The following is a 20123-nucleotide window of genomic DNA, read 5'->3' as shown; positions in this document are numbered from 1 at the left end:
TAATGTATATAAAGTTTCTGGCACAGTGCCCAATACTTAGTAAGTACTCAATAAATAGTAGCTAAGTATCGTGACACAACACCGCAGGCTCAGTCTGGAAGGTCTCCAGCGCTCTGTGCTGACGCTGTGCAGTCTAAGCTCTTCCCTTTCTCACCACCCACCCCCAAGCCTCATAACCTTTCCTAGATGGCCTCAGTGCCCTGCCTCTCCCTTCGCGGCTCTTCAAGTTTGGCTGGGCTGCTGGGCAACAGGGTTCTGGCCTTGTCTGGCACACCACGGCTTTCAGTTTGGCGACGGCCCCAGATCCGCTGGGGTCCAGCTGGCAAGGCCCTCCTGTTCCAAGTTTCTGAAGGTTCCAGCAGCCAACCCTGCCCTCCAGGCTCCTCCCTCAGACCCCAGGCAGATGGTGAGCATATACTCGGAGCCTAGCTGCTGCAGGCCCAGAAGTCCCCTATAGCAGCCCAAGCCCCCTTCGGCCTCCTCCCTGCTCTCTGGAAAGGCCCAAGTGGCCAGAAGCAGGAATGGTTGGACAAGGGCCTCTGGGAGAGCCACGTGGGCCAGCCCAGTGCCTGCCAGCTCTCAGGCTGATCTCACAATGGCTCCTTTCACCAGAGAGAGGAGCTGGCCTGCCTGTAGCCCGCGAGGTGCTGTCCCAGGCCCCAGGGGCATGGAATGGGAGATCAGAAACTAAGGGATTGCTAAGGCTGAGAGAGGTAAATGTGCTGAGCCACCCCCTCATGACCACCTGATGTCAAGGTCACCACCCCACAACTGGGGCTGCAGGAGATCAGGTTCTCTGGGGCCCGGGGCTGGAGTGGGGGTGGGGGGGTGAATAAGTGTGGGAGCAGATGGAGGGAAAGAGTTAGTCATGGGGTTCTGGGGAGGATGGGAGACTGGGCCCTCAGCCCACGCTCTCGCTGGCATCTGCAGGCCCATAGCAAGAGGGTGACGTGGTCCCGGTCCTTGAAAAGCCCTTCCAGTAACAACTGGGGCATCCCATCCAGGCATCTTTCACATCCCCCCTCTTCTCCATGCCTTCTGCCCAGGCTTCCATGATCTCTCAAAAGGACTTGCATCTTCCTACAAATATATCTGCCCCCATCCGCTCCCCCTTCTCCATTCCCAAGGCACAAATCTAATCTAAGCTGCTCAGTGAATTAAAGTCCTCACCAGCTGCCCACTGCCCAAAGGACCATGGCCTCGGGGTCCACACCACCATCTATGCCCACTCAATATCTATTCCTTCTTCTGATCTCCAAATCCTTTTATTCCCAGGAAACCATCTTTCCCCCACTCTCAGTCCCTGTGGTTTGGGTGGGGCTCACACCTAGGGATAGGCATGTGACCCCAATTTGGCCATCTCCCCCACTTCCACACAGTGACTGGTTCAGGCATAGGCATGTGACCCAAACAACTCCAGGGAGATGCAATTTCAGAATCTGTGTTTAAACATTTGGACAAATGAATCTTTACTTCCACAGGGCTTGGAACTGGGAGGGTGTCAGCCTGGAGCCTCCTTCATTTGGAAAGAACCTGCTCCACAGTGAAGCCAACAAAGGAAGCAGAAAGATGGGAGACCAAGTCCTGGTGGCATCATTTGAACCCCTAGATCCAGCTGTACCTGAAGCAGATAAGCTGAATTATTTTTTGTTTGTTTCTTGAGTCAGTACATTTCCTTTTCATTTAAGCCTCTTGGAATTGTGTTTTCTGTCTCTTGCAACCCAGGACTTATGACCAATACAGCGGCCTCAAGCCAGTTTTGCAGTCCCATCTGCCTTGCTCTGGACTCGCTATTCCCTTGAACACCCCATGTACTTGGTGACTTCTGCTGGGCACTCTACTTGGGGTGGACTTACTTTCCCCCTTTCATACTTGCTCAGCTCTCTCTCTCTCTTTTTTAAAAGATTTTATTTACTTATTTGACAGAGAGAGAGAGCATGAGCACAAGTCGGGGGAGGCAGAGAGAGAAGCAGACTTCCCACTGAGCAGGGAGCCTGACGCGGGGCTCGATCCCGGGACCCTAGGATCATGACCTGAACTGAAGGCAGATACTTAACCGACTGAACCACCCAGGCGCCCCTGTCCTTGCTCAGCTCTTAAAAGTCCAGTTCAAATGCCAGTTCCCTCACAGAGCCTTCCCCAACACCTCCCCAGGGAGAATTTGCTCTTTGCTCCTGTGCACTCCGGAAGCATTATTAGACTGGTTCCTAGTGATTTGCTTTTTTGTATATCCATCTCTTCTGCCAAATTATTGAGCTTTTTGAGGGCAAGACCTATGGTATCTTGTTCTTTTCTTAGTACCCAGTGTGCCTGGCCTGGCACAGAGTAAGTGCTCAAGAAATGCTTCTGGACTGATCTGACTTGCCTTCGGACTGGGTGGGTCTGGCTGGGGTTGGTGCTACGACTAGGCAGCTCTGCGGCCCATTTCCACCTCGGGGCAAATGCTGTTCCTTCAACCTAAAATGTTTATCTCCCCTCAGCCTAAATACCCTACTCATCCATCAGGCGACTCTGCCCCTCATATCTGACGAGAGGCCTGTTTTGGAGGCAAACAGACTTGAGTTCAAGCCCCGATTCTTCTACATGGCTCTTGAGTGATGTGGGCTGAGTCACAGAACTTCCTTGAGCCTCGGTTTCCTTAAAATAGCAAACACATGGTGCTTATTTGTGTGCTGGGCATTGTTCTAAGTGCTTTCCATGTCCTAGCACTTCCAGTTTTCTTATCCGCCCTGTGAGGCGTAGGTTCTATTATTGTCCTCATTCTAGTGACAGGAGAGCTGAGGCCCAGAGAGGTTAAGTGTTGCCCGAGGCCATGGCCCGGAAGTGGCTGAGCGGGGGTTTGGAACTCCAGCCCCAGTCAATGCTCTTCACACTCAACTGTCCTGCCGCATGGAAAATGGACATACTAGAACCTTCTTCATGAGGTTGTTGTGAAGTCCAACCCTCACATAATGTGTGTGGACGATCCAGCAGAGCTGAGCACTGCTGTTACCACTGGTGTGTTCTGAGCCTGGCGGAGTCCAGTCCTCTCAGAGAATCCTGAATCTTGGGGTCGCGCTGCAGGGACTGGGGCCGTGGCTGGGCCAGAACAGTATCCACTTGGCTCTGGCTACATTCTAGGGCTCTCTCTGCTTGGCAGAAGGACTCTGCTCATAATGCTCATTTGTCCAGACTGTGGTTCAGTGGCTTCTGCATTCTCTGCACGCACTTCCCTGGGCCCAGAAGGGATGGAGGGTGACGGGACAGGCTCCAGCCAGGCCAGGGAAAGCTGCTGGGAATTAAGAGGTCTGGGGAGGCAGGATTAGCCTAGTTTCTAGAAACCCCAGCTGTGCCACAGCCTCGTTGTGAGAACTTGGGTAAATCGCATAGTCTCCCTGGGCCTCAGTTCCTTCATCTGTGAAATGGGGACAGTAACTGTGCCTACTTTATCAGGTGGTATAGGGATGAAAGAAGTTGCTGTATTTTGCAGTACCTTTGTGGGCACCTAATAGACAACAGTTAATCATTAGTTTTATTTGGCTGTTTGCTCAGCCAGGCTGCCTAAGTTTCAGTCTTGGCTCTACCATTTCCTAGCAGTGTGACCCTGAGCAAGTTACTTAACCTCTCTGTGCTCAGTTCCTCACTTATAACCTGGGGACGAGGACAAAATGCTAATAAAACAACAATGTGTCTGCCACGTTAAAAGTGCTCCGTAAGCTTTAGCGCTTGCTATTGTTATTCTCCAGCTGCAAGACCTTGGCCACAGCCTGTCCCTTCCCGTGCCTCAGTTTCACCACTAGTTCGGTGAAGTTTAGACTTGACTGTGAATGCCATGTGCTAACAGATTCCCGGGCTCCACTCCACTCTACCAAATCAGTCTGTCCTTGTTTTTGCTCATCGGTGTATTCTCAGAACCTGGCCTGGATCTGGCCCTCACTAAATATTTACCAAATTTATGTTTTTCATTAAACAAACACCAACTTAGTGCCTTTTTTTGCATTTATTTTTATTTTTTTTTTAAGTAGACTCCACACCCAACATGGGGCTTGAACTCAAGACCCCGAGATCAAGAGTCGCATTCTCTACCCACTGAGCCAGCCAGCCGCCAACTTAGTGCTTTTTATGTGCCAGGCACTCTTCTGAGTGCTTTACAGATGTGAATGCATTTATTCCTCGCCATCTTGGAGGGAGGGACTATTAGTATCACCATTTTTTTTTTTTTTAATTTATTTGCGAGAGAGAGAATGAGAGACAGCATGAGAGGGAGGAGGGTCAGAGGGAGAAGCAGACTCCCTGCCGAGCAGGGAGCCAGATGCGGGACTCAGTCCCGGGACTCCAGGATCATGACCTGAGCTGAAGGCAGTCGCCCAACCAACTGAGCCACCCAGGCGCCCCCCATTTTTTTTTTTTTAACAGATGGGGCAGCTGAGGCAGAGAGTGAATGTGCTAGGGGATTTGAACCCAGGTCCTCTGGTTCCAGGTTTATCTTCTGAACTTCTCTGACCCTGTCCCCTCTGTTCAGGAGTGGGGGTGCACAGTGAACCCACCCATCCGTGGGCATCCATTACTCATCTCCTGGGATGGGATTCTCCCATCTTCAGGGTGGGAGGAGGGGGTTGGCTGTGGGATGTGGGGAGCTGAGCAATGCGCCTAGCCCCTGGGGACAGCCTGCCAACACCTGCCACTCGGCCAAGTCCAAAAATGGCTTGGGCGCAGCTCCCATCCTGCTCTTCTTCCTGGGAAGGGAACAGGAAAGGCTCAGAGGTCTGGCTTTGGTACTGACTCACGGGGAGGTGGGGGGAGCCGCGGAGTCAGGAAGGGCTCAGCGTGCGTTAACTTTGTCTTCTTTCCTTGGACACTCACTGGAATAAGGCTGGGTCCCCAGAGCCAGAGGCCTGAATCCACCAAACCCAGAGCCTCAAGATGCTCACAGACTTGGCAGGGGAAGGGATGCTACATTGAAACCCAGTCACAGCATCCCTCCGGGAAGAGGAGGGTCTTTGCATGGCCAAATACACTGGTGGCCACCTCGGGTGTGAAGGGCACTGCCCTCTCCCTGGCCACAGCCTCCAGGGAAGGCCTCGGGCAAGGAAACAGGGAAGACTTGTGACCATAAATGGGAGAAGAGGACAGGAGCAGCGAAATGGAGCCTGAAGAAAGAGGCAACCTGTCCAGAGTCCCATTGTTCCCAGGGTGGAAATGTTTGCTGGATTTTTAAGATGAAGGATATTTAATAATCAGACTCAACTGTTTAGCAGTGACTGCGTCGCCACTAATCCCTCCGGACTGACCACGTGCCACACCCGGGCCTTCCCACCACTTAGGGGCAGAGGTGTTCCAGGACTGGGAGTGGGGGTGTGGACAGCACACATGGGGCCCTAGACAGGTCTGGAGAGCGCCAATTCAGTGGATGCGGTCCTGGGAGGCCAATGAGATGGGCTGCCTGTAACCTGCCCATCTCCTGGCTTTCTCCCTAGGTGGGCACTAGGGCTTTGAATCAGGTGGTCAAGACTGCAGACTGCAGAACTAGATTGTGCAGGCTTGACTCACGTACTGCCCGTGTAAATGTGGGTCCTGTCCTAGACTCTCTGGGCCTTGGTTTCATCTGCAAAATGAGAATAATAACATAAAGGCTAAGGTGTAAGGACTTTATGTGGATTATCCTATTTTAACCCTTGCTACAACCCTGTGGAGTAGGTACTCTTTGCAGGTGAGGACACTGAGGCAGGGGAAGCAGCTGACTACGTTTCCACAATAGGTAGCAGAGCTGTGAAAACCCAGGAGGTCTCACTCCAGAAAATGTGCTATGACCTACTTCATGGATCACATCAACCCATGAAGGTAGTTGTGAATGTTAAGTGAATTTATGTATGTAAAGCTCTCAGAACAGTGCCTGGCGCGTGGGAAGTGCTCGAAAAGTTAAATGTGAGCTCTCATGCTGTGGTCAGTGATGTGGACACCTGACTCAATAGGCTTAAACATTAAGGTAATTTATTATTTCACCAACAGGAAGTCCTGATGCATTCCTGGCCTCAGGATTGATTGATTCAATGGTTTGACGATGGCATAAGGACCCAGGAGCTTTCTTCATCCTGCTCTGTGCATTGGATCCAGTCTAAGGTCAGCTCCCCTCTTGGTGGCAAGATGGCTGCCAGCAACACCTAGACCGTCAAACATCCTTACTCTTTCCCAGCAAGAGGAAGAGGCTATGCCCCTAAACCAGACATCTAGGGCCTTCCCTTCAGTCTGACTGGGCAAGCCATGTCATGTGGTCATCCCTGGACCAATAACGGCACCAAAACAATGCTCCCGAGCTGGCTGGCTTTGCCTTCTCTGTCTACAGGCTTGGAACTGATATGGGGGTAGGCTTTCCCTGAATAAGGGGGCTGGCCAGAGGGTTCTGTTGGGAAGGGATAAAGGGGTTGTGGATGCAACTTTAAAGAACTAGTGACCCTTGTCAACTGGAGGATCTGGGGAGGACCCCTGGGTTACACAAATAATTTGAATACAGTGTGTTCATCCAGTGTCCGTTGGTGCCGGATCCAGAGGAGGAAGAGGTTTATTTGGACTGAGGGTGGAGGTGTATTTGTAGGAAGATCCCTGGAGGCTTCGCCTCTGAATCCTGGACTATGAGAAAGATTTCCTCGGCCGGGAAAGCCTGCGAGGAGGGTCAGAGGGTACAGCATGAGCAAAGATCTGTGTGCTTCTGGGAAGCTGGGGCTTACGGGCAGAGTAGCCTGGGAATGGGCAGTGTGGAGACATGGCCCTCGGCACACAACTGGTTCCTCTCTACTTCCTCCCCAACCAAGAGCACCAGAACGTTAACAGCTAGCACTCCCGAGCACTTGCTATGTGCACGCACTTCTCCGGCATTCAAGGCAATGAGATACAGAAAGCTAAAGTCCCACAGCTGCCAAAGGGCCCTCTGACCCCAACACCAGGGCTTTCAACCTGCCCGGTACCTTCCTCACCAGGTCCCCAGCCCTGCAGCAGGAGGAGAGAGAGGAGCCCCATCGGGCCAGGGCGTCAATGCATGAGTCACTGCAGCTGGTGGTGGCCTCTGTTAGGGGAACCTGCATCTGGCAGACAAAGGCGGGAAGCCAGGTTTTGTCTCTAGTGGGCAGGGAGGTGGCTTCCTCCCAAGGTCTGAGAGATGGGGAGAAGCTGGGGGAACAGATGTGGAAAGGGGCCCTAGAGCCCAGAGATCTTGCTTTCTAGGACTAGCTCCCCAAATCGCTGTTTGCTCACTTGAAGTAATAACAACCCGCAGTATTTCAAATATCCTGCCATTGGGAGGGGGCAGATGGAACACGGTGAAGAATGCCAAACGCCTCTTTACCATGCCATTCAAGTGTTATTTGTTTTTCTTATTAAAGCAGAAATCCTGGGTTGAAAATGTGGGCAGCAATTGCCTTTGCCACTCAGCCTTTGTTCTGCTTTTCTACTTTTTGTGTTTTTTTCCCCCCAGTGTTCTCTACAACGAACATATTTTACTTTTTAATGGACTCCCCGCCCTCACAAAGGAGAACATTAAAATTCATTATTAAAATTCCTCCGTGGGCTATGTCTACATAAACCTATGCATATATTCATAGAATGTCTTTGGAAGGCAACCTAGAAAAATGGTCAAGCACGGGGCTGGTGGGAGGGGAAATGGGGGAGGGGGGCTCTGGGCTGTAGTGTCCATGGGACTGCTTGAATTATTATTTATTTATCTTACCATATGTGTGCATAACCCTTCCAAGAAGTGTGTTTAGTTTTGTTTAGATTTTCTTTTTTTTAAAGTAATCTCCACACCCAACATGGGGCTCAAACAACGCTGAGATCAAGAATCACATGCTGTACCAACCGAGCCAGCAGGGGCCCCTCAAAAAAGTTTTGTTTTGTTTCACTTTTAGTCAAGAATATCAACCAGACCCAAGCCCCAAATTTCCATTGGGTCCCACAGTTGCCATCCTGGGGACTCGGCTATGGGCTTCCCCCTCATTCTCTGGTTCTGGCTCTTGAAGAGACACCCCTTTGCAGAGACCCTGGGTCCAACTGGGAGTCTCCCAGCCAAGTGGCTGTTTCTCCCAAAGTGGGCACCTGGCCACTCAGGGAGCAAAACTGTGGGGGTGCCCCTCTCCCTGGAGGACCCCTACCAGGGCAGGCAGCTGCTCCTCACTGGCTCCTCACTGCACCTCCACACCGAAGAGGAAGGCCACGTCTCTTAGGAAAGCATGGGGTCCTCCGTGACCAGCCCCCCTTCTGTCCAGTTCATCCTCTCCACTCCCTCATCACCGACGCTCAGCTGGGAAGCAGAAGAAACTTCCTTCTCTCACCTCAGGCCCAAGCACAAGCTGTTCCCTGTACCTGAACAGTCCCCCTCCCCCATCTAATTCGCCCAGCTAATATCGACTCATTACGCAAACCTGATCTTAAATGGGCCCTCCTCCAAGAAGCCTTCCCTGATCAGTCCTGTTAGGGGCCCTCCGCAGGGCTCCCATGACACACCGGGATTCCCTAGTGAGGGCTAATTACCTAACTCACCGATCCTCAGTTTTCTTGTTTGTAAAACAGTGCTTAGTGCAGAGTTGTAAAAGATGACATGACTTAATAAAGATAAAATGCTCAAAATAGTGCCTGGTACAAGGTAAGCACTCAATAACTCTTGGTCCTTATCAGGCGATATTTAGAATCGCCCGTTGATCTGTCTCCCCCGATAGACTGTGTTGAGCTTCTTGCACACCGTGGTTGGGTCATGTCATCCTGACAGTCACTCAGGGCCTGGTACATATTAAAAAATTATCAAAAAATTCTTGTTAAAGGAATGACATGATCCATTCACACCAGTAACCATTTCTGGAGCATTTGCAAAGCATGTAAAGTATTGAACGCTCTGTGTCAAACACTGAGCTACATGTACTCTCTACATGATTTTCACTTAATCCTTGTGTGGAGGGTGTGAGTTAGATCCCTGTAGTATCCCCATTTCACAGATGGGTAAACCTTCTATCCTCTTAACCCGTTTTCTTTTTTCATCACGGCACATCCCCTCCTGATGCGTTATGTATTTATTTGTTTGCTAACAATAGAACCTGACTGTCACTCCACCAGCATAGAAGTTCAGTGAGAACTTGTGTTCTATTTTGGTGGTGTTCATGAGGCCTAGCACAGGGCCCAACACATAGCAGATGCTCACTTTATATCTGTGCTAAATATCCTTGCTTCTGGAAAACCTGTTGACTCTTCTCCATCCGAGACTAAGAGGGATGCCACCACCTTTACTTTCACAGGGTGTGCAAATTATGAGTACGTCCCCTTCTTTGATATTCCTTTTTAAATCTGTGGTTTTCTTGGCCAGCCAGCAAACTCTTGGAGGACGGGGCCTGTGGTTAATGACAGGAATAACAATGAACATTTGTTGAGCATTTAGCATCGGCCAGCTCTTCACCTGATGTATCCCATTCACCAGTTTCAAGGAGCCTATGGGTAAGGTCTTGTCCCCTCCTTACAGAGGGGGAAACTGAGGCTTATGGAGGTGAAGAGACTTACCGCAGGTCACGGGCCGGTCACTTGTTAATGGCACCTGACCCAGGCAGTCTGAATTTAACATTGGGGTCCTTAACCACCACACACATTGCCTCTTTGGGAAAGACAATAGTCATCTGGACCATAGACTGAGTGGAGAGCATTCCCAAACGCTTTGACAAGCAGGAAACAGAAAAGGTGGTTTCTGGTTCCACTGATTTCCAGCCCCACTTGAGACAACGGGAGGTGGGATACTTGACAGAAGTCCCTGCAGGGGAGGAATCATGCAGGAGGAATCAGGCAGACTTTCCAACTTGCCTTTCATGACATTGATATTTAGAAGCACATGGACCAGGTATTTTTGTAGAATGTTGCTTGATTTGGGTGAGTCTGTTATTTCCTCAGGTTATACATTCTCAGCTGGAATATTTATGCAACTGATACTGTGCGCATCAGTTCCAGAAGCCCCCGATGTCTTTCTGCCTGGAGAGGGTGATGTTTATTTTGATCACCAGTTAAGAGGCGGTCTGGTTTCTGAATGTTATAGTTTTCATCCTTGCAAGTAGTAAGCAATCTGTAGGGACACTTTAAGGTTACATAAATATCCTGTTCTTGTTGACTCTTGTAGTCTTTTTTTTTAAGATTTTATTTATTTATTTATTCAGAGAGAGAGCACAAGTGGGGGGAGAGTCAGAGGGAGAAAGAGAATCTGGAGCAGACTCCTCACTGAGGATGGAGCCCAACCCAGGGCTTGATCCCATGACCCTGAGATCATGACCTGAGCTGAAATCAAGAGCTGGACACTTAACTGACTGAGCCACCCAGGCACCCTTCTTGTAGTGTTTATTTCTGATCAGCAGGAAGAGGTGCCCCGCCCCCTTTTACCTTCCTTGTCCTTGTCATCCTCCCCTGGTGAGGGATGGGGATGGGCCTTGCTTAGCATACTAGATCAGCATTCTGTGGGGCTTGGACATGCTCACCCCCTGAGGAGCCCCACTGGGTGAATCCAGGGACTCAGATCCTTGCCTTGGCAGGGTGTATCCAGCAGCTAAAGAGACCGGCAGGGGAAGAAAGGACTCCTTCTGGAGCCTCACCTGAAAACGAAGAGGTGAACCAAATGACAGAAGAAAATAGTACTGGGCTCATCCCCCAGGGCCCTGGCCATGTCTGTGAACAGCTCAGACAAGGCTATTGTCCTTCTGTCAGGGACTGTCCCCTAGGGGTTACACAAAGACTAGGCGGTCCTGGTCTAAACATGGACATTGCATTAGCTCTGTGGGCCTCCAGGTATCACCAGGCCAACAACTGAGGGAGGTGGACCCCCAGGGCATGGGATGCAGCTGGGAAAACATCAACTCCAGGCTTTTCCTTTTCCCCTGTTTGCAGGGTCTCCTCTGGCTGCTGACATTCAGCACAGCTCAGAGCTGGGGAACTCATTTATTCTTTTGAAGCGTGAAGGACACTTCTCAGCTTTGAAAAAATACTGTTGCCTGCTTGAATTTCAAATAGTTTAATGCCCCCTCTGCTACCTAGCTGTGATCTAAAGGACTGATTGTTCAGGCCTCAAAGTACCGAATAAATGAACTATGAATGCCCAAGGATGGAGAAGAAATGTCCTTATTCGAATCAAACCTTATGGCTGGAGACAATTGTCCATTTTTGCTCTTATGTAGCAAGGAAACAGCTGGGAAGGAGACTATCCAGCCCCAGAGTTCTCCTGGAGCAACGGCTTGACTGTCTCTGCACCTTTAGGCAGAAGGAAATGAGCAGCTCCTCTGAGTCAGGGCCACTAGCTATTTGTCTATGTTGCAAGATCGCCTTCGTAGTCTTAGGTCAGAGGTCACAGAGCAGAGCAGGCATCTAGCCGAACACTGTTGAACACAGGGTACTGCCCACAGAATGGCTGTGGGGGTGGGGGAGGGGAAGAACAGTGTAGCACAGGGTACCACCTGCAGTCAGAATAGCCTTGGGTCCAATCCCAGCTCCGCTGCTCATTTACCAGCTGTTTGACTTAGGCAACTGATTTAACCTCTCTAAGCCTCAGTTTGTCCTCTGCAAAATGGGGAGCAATAATAATACTCAACTCAGGGGCGCCTGGCGGGCTCAGTCAGTAGAGTGTGTGACTCTTGACCTCAGGGCTGTGAGTTCAAGCCCCACATTTTGTGCAGAGATTACTTAGAAATACCACCTTTAGGGGCGCCTGGGTGGCTCAGTCGTTAAGCGTCTGCCTTCGGCTCAGGTCATGATCCCAGGGTGCTGGGATCGAGCCCCGCATCGGGCTCCCTGCTCAGCAGGGAGCCTGCTTCTCCTTCTCCGTCTGTCTACCACTCTGCCTACTTGTGCTCTCTCTCTCTCTGTCAAATAAATAAATAAAATCTTTAAAAAAAAAAAAGAAATACCACCTTTAAAAAAAAATAATACTCAACTCAGGTTGTAGGTATCATAGGTATTTTAAATGAGATTGTAGGTATTAAATGAGATTGTGTTCACAATCCAATCAGGCAGATATTAAGGGTCCTGTAAACCCCTAAAAATAGTGTAAGATCTAATAACAATAATAATGGTGGTGATGATGATGATGATGATCACTATTATTTCTGAGCCTCCAGGCTGCTATGTTAGGGTTGACGAGGAAGTTGGAGCCGGGGTGAAGTAGGAGTAGGGTGTGGGCTAAAGGAATGGCAACCCTCAACCTCATTTTTAATGACTGCATATTATTCCATTATACAGATGAACTATGTCTTATATAAGCAAACAATCATTTTTAACAGTGCAGAATATATTTTTTTAAAGATTTTTTTTTAAAGATTTTATTTTTTATTTATTTGAGAGAGAGAGCACAAGAGGGGGTAGGGTCAGAGGGAGAAGCAGACTCCCCGCCGAGCAGGGAGCCCGATGCGGGACTCGATCCCAGGACTCCAGGATCATGACATGAGCTGAAGGCAGGCACTTAACCAACTGAGCCACCCAGGTGCTCAACAGTTGCAGAATATTTCCATGATTAGATGGATCACATTTTAGCAGGGAAGCAAAGGGGTGTATTAGAATAGGCTGTGAAGATAGAGATCATCAACCATTTAATTAACACTTTTTTCCCACCTTGACTCCGGGCCAGGCCCTGTGCTTTGTGCCAGGGTAGAGAGGACAGATGTGGACTTGCTCCCACAATGCTCATGAGCCACAGTAGAGACAGACATATAATCGGACCTGACTTTAAACCCCTGGCTATGTGGGCTTAAGCAAGTCACATGTCCTCCCTGAGTCATACTTTCCTCATATTGAAAGTTCAATGTATAGTGTTACAACCACAGTATTCAGCCAACAAATACTACTTCTCTTTTCTAATGATTAGTGGTTTTAAATATATATATATATTATTCTTTTGTTTTTATGGATACTGTAGCCATAGATATCCTCATAAATGTCTGGGGTTTTTGTTGTTGTTGTTGTTGTTGTTAGTTTTGTTTTGTGCATGGGTCATTTATCATCCTGGGATGATTTCTGTTATCCAGCTAAATAAGCTTTTCTAAACCCTCTGCTACTTTTGAATGTTCACTAGGCAGAGGCGTGGGTAAGAGCCACTGAACTGGTGGCAGGAAGTGTCAGCAAACAGGTCACCAAACTGTCTGGAGCTTTGATTTCTCAGCTGCCTCTTTACCATTTCTCCAACACGCTGAGGAAATTCCTGCCTCAGTGCCTTTGTACTTGCTCTTCTCTCTACCTAGAGCGCTGTTTGCCTGGATATTGTCCTACTTCCTTCAGGTCTTTACTCCAATGTCACTTTATCAGAGAGGCTGTTCCTACTCCCTGCCTCCAGCACCCCTCCCCATCCCCTGACTCTGCTTTGTTCTTCACAGTAGCTCTTATTACCTCTGGACATAGGCAAATTGTCCTGGGTATTGGTTTATGGTCTGTCTCCCCAGATAAAATGTAATCTTCGTGAAAGCCAAGATGCTGTCTGACCTGGGCCTGGAACAGTGCCTGACACACAGTAGGCTCGCAATAAAAATTTATGGCATGGGTGAATAAAGAGATCAAATGAGACTACTCACAATACTTGCAGTGTTTGCTAGTGCCTGGAAACAGTAAAAACTTGCTCAAACGGAAGGGAGAGTCATAATAATTGGAAACTTAATACAGGACCTTATTTGGGTGGTAGGCCATTGAAGATCTCGGCTGGGCCGTGTGCAAGTGGGGACTGGGGTGAGGGGGGAAATATTTCCTCCCTGCCAAGCTGCAGCAAGAGGCTAATGGCCTCCACAGGGATCCAATCCAATTAAGGCCCTGGCTCCATGTCAACTCGGGTTCCCTTCCTGGCTGCTGCAGCTTCCAAGTGACAAAATGAAACCTGTAACTTTCCCAAGACGAGACAGTCTCCAGGCGAGCAGGGCAGGAAGGGGCTGTGGGTAGGGTTTCTGCTCCCAGGGAAGCAGATGTGCATTTTACCCAAATGGTTTTAATACTGTGTGTGTGTGTGTGTGTGTGTGAGAGAGAGAGAGAGAGAGAGAGAGAGAGAGAGAGAGAGAGAGAGAGAACGAGCCAGGATCAGAGGCTGGGTCACCATCCTCAAGACCAGTCCTTGGAGGGAAGGAGCTGGATGCAGTCAGTGGAAAAGAGATGAAAGCAAGGAGACCTGGGCTCTCCTGCTCCCACCTCACTGTGTGGCCGGACCAGAAACCAAGGCGGTGAGAACACACGCCCTGCTCGAGGTCACATAGCTCCCGTGGTGGAAGTGGAAAGGCTACTGGCCACAAGTTTAGGTTTAATGGCACTCAGAATTCATTTTTTCTTCTTTCTTTCTTTCTTTCTTTCTTTCTTTCTTTCTTTCTTTCTTTCTTTCTTTCTTTCTTTCTTCTTTTTAAGATTTTTTTATTTGAGAGAGAGAGAGAGAGAGAGCACAAGCAGGGGGAGGGGCAGAGGGAGAAGCGGACTCCCGCTGAGCAGGGAGTCCCATGCTGGGCTCCATCTGGGGTCTCCAAGATCATGACCTGAGCCGAAGGCCAATGCTTCACCGACTGAGCCACCCAGGCACCCCTGTTTATTTCTTTTTAAAACCAATTTTTGGAGAAGTTATGCATACCCAAGCACAGACTTTTTCAGTTATGAAACAAAACAGTGTAGAGTAAACAAAGGGGCACCCCTGTCCCCTGTGAGCCAGTTCTCCTCTCGGGGGATAAATACCCTTAGCAATTTCTTGTGTGTCCTTCCAGAGAAAAATGCATATGTGATGAAAGATGAATTACAGGTTATGAAAAGATGATTCACAGGTGTGCACATGTGATATACAGGCATGCAAAGATGATACATGGGTATCGCATTAAATTTTGGATTAATATAGAAAGACCTAATATCATAATGATTTTGAGTCTCCTTATGCAAGAATAGATCATGCCTCTCAATTTGTCCAAGCATTTCCAAAGTTTTTTTGTGAATATATATATTCTCTCACGTATATATGTTTCTCAAAAGCATAACCATTTTTTTTTTCAAATGGAACTTGTACATGTTATTTAGATGCTTTCCTATTTCTTAAATGTTTTTATATTTTTGGTCACTTTTAATAAATGAGATGTTTTGTTCCATTACAATTTAAAAGATGGTAGGGGTTTGTATACAGAAAGACACTGATTTCTAAAGAATATTAACTTAGTATCTCATCGCTTTTGTGAGGTCTTGTATTGTTGGTGATAGATTTCCAGCTGGTTTTCTCTGGAAGTAATGTTGAAGACAGCCAACCCAGTAGATCCTGTGAGCATGTTAATAAATTCTTTTCGATATGAATAATGGCCTCTCACATCTGTGTAAACTTTCCCTTCCTTCCCTGATTCCACATAAGCCTCTGACACTTGGCAGAAGAAGAAACTGAGGCTTAATAAGGTGGAACAATTTGCCCAAACTAGTGAGCGACAGAGGTGGAATTTGAACCAAGGCCTGTGATGCAACCTCAGGATCACGAGGCAAAGGAGAAATTGAGTTGAGGAGGGGTTTGTGCAGAAGAAGCAGAAGATGACAGTTTTTGAATGTCTACACTGTGTTAAAAACTTTACCATTTTAAAATTTTGATTTGATTTTTTTTGAAGTAATCTCTATGCCCAACGTGGGGCTCAAACTCACAACCCTGAGATCAAGAGTCACATGCTCCACTGACCAAGCCAGCCAGGTGCCTCTATGTGCCATCTTTTTTAAGCACTCATAAGAACCCTTCAAGACCAGCATTATGAGCAGATGGATGGCCAGGGTATGGGCAACACGGATAAAGAGATTTGGGTTTGATTATTGGTTCTGCCACTTACCGGATGTGTGACCCTAGGCAAACTGCTTAACCTCTCTGAACCTTTCTCCACTGTACCCTTGTTTCAAATGGTACCTGGATGGGTCCTTTTTTTTTTCTTTTTTTTTTTAAGATTTTATTTATTTATTTGAGACAGAGAGAATGAGAGACAGAGAGCATGAGAGGGAGGAGGGTCAGAGGGAGAAGCAGACTCCCTGCCGAGCAGGGAGCCCGATGCGGGACTTGATCCCGGGACTCCAGGATCATGACCTGAGCTGAAGGCAGTCGCTTAACCAACTGAGCCACCCAGGCGCCCTGGGTCCTTTTTCTAATGAAGGTCCATCTACTGGGGCTTGTGGCCAGGAGGAACATGTTAGTCCTTGGACCCACACACTGGAACTCTATTCCAAGGGCCTAGAAAAGCTGAACTGAAATGTGTCTCCAGCTTCTGTGTTTGATTCTTCCAGGGGAGCCCAGATCTATCTATAGGGAGGCTGGGAATGTTGGTGCTCCTATGGACACAGCATTCAGGTTAAACTTTAGCCAGAATTATGGCTAAGTCACAATTAGCAAGATTTTATAGGACCTAATTCACATCAATGGGGACAGAGTTGAAATTCAAAGCTGCGTTGGGATTTTCCATAGCTGGGTTGACTGGCATCACCAAAGAATAACTGAACACCTATAATATGTGCAGTGAGAGAAACAACAATATGAACTTAGGAAATGGGAAGTTAAAAGGCAATGTTTGAAATTTATTTTATTTATTCTTTCACTTAGTCTGATTATTATTATCCTATATAATGCGGCCAGGCACTGAGTTAAGCATAGTAGAGCATATATAATAACTAATGTGTATTGAGCACGTAGTATATGCTGGGCACAGTGTTAAGTGCTTTACATTTATTAACCTGTATAATCTCCATCACAAGCCTGTGAGGTAGGTATTGTAATTATCATCATTTTGCATGAGGAAACCGAAGGTACAGAGAAGGTAACTTACTTGAAATCACGTGGCTGGGAAGTGAAATATTTAGCTCAGGTAAGGATGTATATGACAAGTTTCCCAGTGCTCCAGGAAGCTCATAGAATACCAGGGCAGAACACATTGATATGAATAGTAATCATAGCTAATATTTATTAAATGCTTCTTATTAATTGCTTAATGCAGATATTATCTCATTTAATCCTCACAGTGACTTTATGAGTTAGGTTCTCTTTTATTGCCTGCTGTAGTGATGAGGGAATGTACTTGAGTAACTCACCCAAGTTGGGGTTGGAAATCAGGCAGTCTACCAGTGAAGCCCACACTGAGAACTGCAACACCACCCTGACCTTGACCTTGATGTGTAGTGGTGTAGAATCCAGACCAATGCAACAGTGGAAAGACGCTCCATGGAGCAGGGGAATTTATGAGTGTGCTTTGAAGGATGAGTAGGAGCCTACTTTTTCCCATACCACTTAGTGGACAGTGTAGCCAAGAGATAACTGTGGGTTCGAATAGCAGCCCCACCATCTTCCCAGCTGAACGGCTTCTGTTTATCCCCTCTGACCCTGTTTTCTTAATTGTAAAATGGGGACAATGAAAACTATTCCTCTCACACCCCCTGAGGAATAGATATAATTGGTTCAGGAAACAACCAGCTAGCTGTTGGGCATGTAATGTGGAACAGTGGTCAAGCTGATGCACACATGGGTACAATATCAACAGTCCCTACAGAGCACTTACCACACACCAGGCACCATTCCAAGCACTTAACATAGATTCACTTGCCAATGATCTTATCAAATAGGTACAATTTTTAGGTCCATTTTATAGATAAGAGATGGTAGCCCAGAGAGACTGAATAAGTTATGCTGAGCTAGGAAATGACAGAGTGGAAACCAGGCAGTCTGGCCCCAGAGTGCATGTGCATAGCACCTCTCTACTGCCTCAGTTGTAGAAAGTGGGGTTGAGACTCTCGGCCAGCAACGCCACATAATCAAGAGTGGGAGGAGGGAAGTGTGTCATTAGGGGAAGCTTTTTGGAGGCGCCATCTTGTCCTTTGGAAAACCTGACTCCTTGGCAAGTGGCAATCATAACACACACAAAGCACCTGGCTTCTCAGACCAGGAAAGCAGGACCCTCCAGAGTATGCCCGGGGTACAGGAAACCATAGCGTAAACACGGCTCGTTCACTCATTCCATAAGTTTTTATTGTGTACCAGGAGCAGTTCCACGAGCTGGAAATATAGCCATGAGCAAAATCAAACAAAAATCTCTGCTCTCATAGAGTTGATGTTCTAGTGTGGGGAGACAGACAAGATGCAAATAAATAAGTAGACTATATGACCGAGGGTGGTGGTATAGAGAGAGATAAAATGGAGGGTGGAATGACCTATAACAGCTTGCGCTATCAGATAGGATGGTATTTGGGAGATCTCTCAGAGTGCTTGGCCTGTTGAAGGAGTAGCAAGGAGATGGGTGTGGCTGGGGTAGAGAGCAAAGGGGAGAGCAGTTAAGATGAGGTCAGAAGGGTGGGGGGGAGGGAGGTGGGAAGGAGAATGCATCTCCACCCATCTTTAAAGTTGGTGTGTGTGCTATAGAAACAAACATGAGTTTAGAATGCAAACTATGCATACATTTCACAGTTGGAAAATGAGACTTGAGCACAAGGTGCTCATGGAGCCTCCCCTGCATAAACATCCCAACTCACCCCCTCTCTGCCCATCCCTGTGAGCCCATGGGGTTGAAAGTGGGAACACCAGGTATGAGTGACTGTGACCGGGTTTCTAAGGCTTGGGGTCTGAGCCTTGGAGACCACCACTGCCTCGGCGTTCCGAGGAGGAGAACGTCTGGTTTCCTCACAGCTAAGATGGGAGTGTAGTCAGGGAGGTCTCAAGAGCCCTACTTCCAGGCTTTCCCCAATCTCCTTATCCTGGTGCTGGGAGGCCAGTACGTGACCGACAACAGACACCGCAGGGAATGTTCGCCGATTCAAACTGAATTCGATAAACCCTCAGGCACACCTGGGAGAATAGGATGCCTGGAAATATTCCTCAGCTCCAGGGCCAGTTTGGGGCCTTCTTTGAGGTTTCATTTGATCGTTTTAGACTTGGATTTGCTTTGAACTGGTTGACCACTTTGGTTGCTTTTCAGGCAGGGTGGAGGGGGGTGGCTGGAAGGGAACTTTGGTTCAGTTCATAATTTCATGAAAAACTAACATTGAGTTCGGTTCAGAGTCCAGACAAGCACTTCAGTTTGTTTTAGGTGTTAAGTCCCTATCTGGGGGGCAGCCCCCTGGTGTTTCTTTCTTTTCAACAAACAAGCTAGTCACGGAGGGAGTTGAATATGACGTCATCCTAGCCTGTAGGGGTGAACGGGGACGGTACAAGGCTCAGGGCAGAGCTAACAGCCGTCACCGACTGAGTGACACTTGCCGTAAGGCAGAGACTGGTAAGAGCGCCCCACCCGCCATAATGAAACAGGCTTAGGGGTTTCAGGACTTCATCTGACTCTAGACACTGTCTCTTTCACAGAGTCCCTACAAGAATATTTGAGCAACTTGCTGTGGTCTGGGAGAGGAAGAAGCTGCAGGTTTCACAGTATTTTCATGCATACATTCAATTTGTTCAAACTGAAATGTGTTAATACACTAAGGATGTCGAGAGACAAACCTCCTACGACTGACCTCCATCATTCAACTGAACCTGGGAAGTGGGGAAAAGTTGTGAGTCAAGTATTACCGAAAGTCAGAAGAGGGAACAAGTAACTCTTTCCGGGCAGGGGGTGGGGGGGTGACATTTGCTCCAGGCATTCAGCAGTAGCAAACCTAGACTAGGTACCCACCTCCTGCCGGGCTCAAAGGATCACAGTCCCTGTCTTTGGGGCCGAAAACCCAGGACAGTTTCTCCGGTTTAAGGACCACCTGTATCAAAATTGTCCTGATGCTTGTTAAAATGTGAATTTCCCCTCTCCCCAGAGAACGGGAATTAGATGGATAAAGCGGGTCTGGGTGTAGCACCCAGGTGATTCTAATGCACATTCGAGTTGGCCAGGTGAGCGGGGGTAAGAAATCAGTCCAGGCAGGAGGAACAGCATGGAAATAGCTTGGGAATCCTTCCTAGCCTTCAGGCACTGGGGTTGCAGCTCAAGACTGTAGGCTCTAGGAGAGGGATCGTGTCCGTGCTGTTTACCACCCGGGGCCTGAAACACACGAGGGCTTCATAAATATTTGTCAATATGCTGGCTCCAAGACAGAAGTGACAGGAGAGTCAAAGAAAAAAGGAAGAAGTCAGAGGAGGAAAAAAAGGTGTTTCTAAGGGGATGAAAACTTTCCAAAAAGTCCCTCCGGAAGGCAGCTCCGCCTAGCAGAGGGAGTTG

At 48.2% G+C, this 20123-nt stretch overlaps 1 long non-coding RNA gene across 3 annotated transcripts; it reads left to right on the top strand.

Annotated features, from left to right (window-relative positions):
• Positions 1-55: 55 nt before the first annotated feature.
• Positions 56-19590, top strand: LOC123859948 (uncharacterized). 3 transcript variants are annotated; one of them, XR_010411054.1, is made up of 4 exons: positions 56-406; positions 1482-1662; positions 5989-6099; positions 19280-19590. It is a non-coding gene; the product is annotated as an uncharacterized LOC123859948 (long non-coding RNA). The 3 variants fall into 3 exon arrangements; XR_010411053.1 differs by lacking the exon at positions 56-406 and adding an exon at positions 413-713; XR_010411055.1 differs by lacking the exon at positions 56-406 and adding an exon at positions 413-713 and having other exon boundaries at positions 1482-5820.
• The last annotated feature ends 533 nt before the right edge of the window (positions 19591-20123 follow it).

Source organism: Mirounga angustirostris, unplaced genomic scaffold, assembly GCF_029215605.1.
Source record: "Mirounga angustirostris isolate CCGP_5_RB_7025 unplaced genomic scaffold, mMirAng1.0.hap1 SCAF_4, whole genome shotgun sequence".
Lineage (NCBI taxonomy): Eukaryota > Metazoa > Chordata > Mammalia > Carnivora > Phocidae > Mirounga > Mirounga angustirostris.
This window is presented reverse-complemented; position numbering and strand designations above follow the sequence as displayed.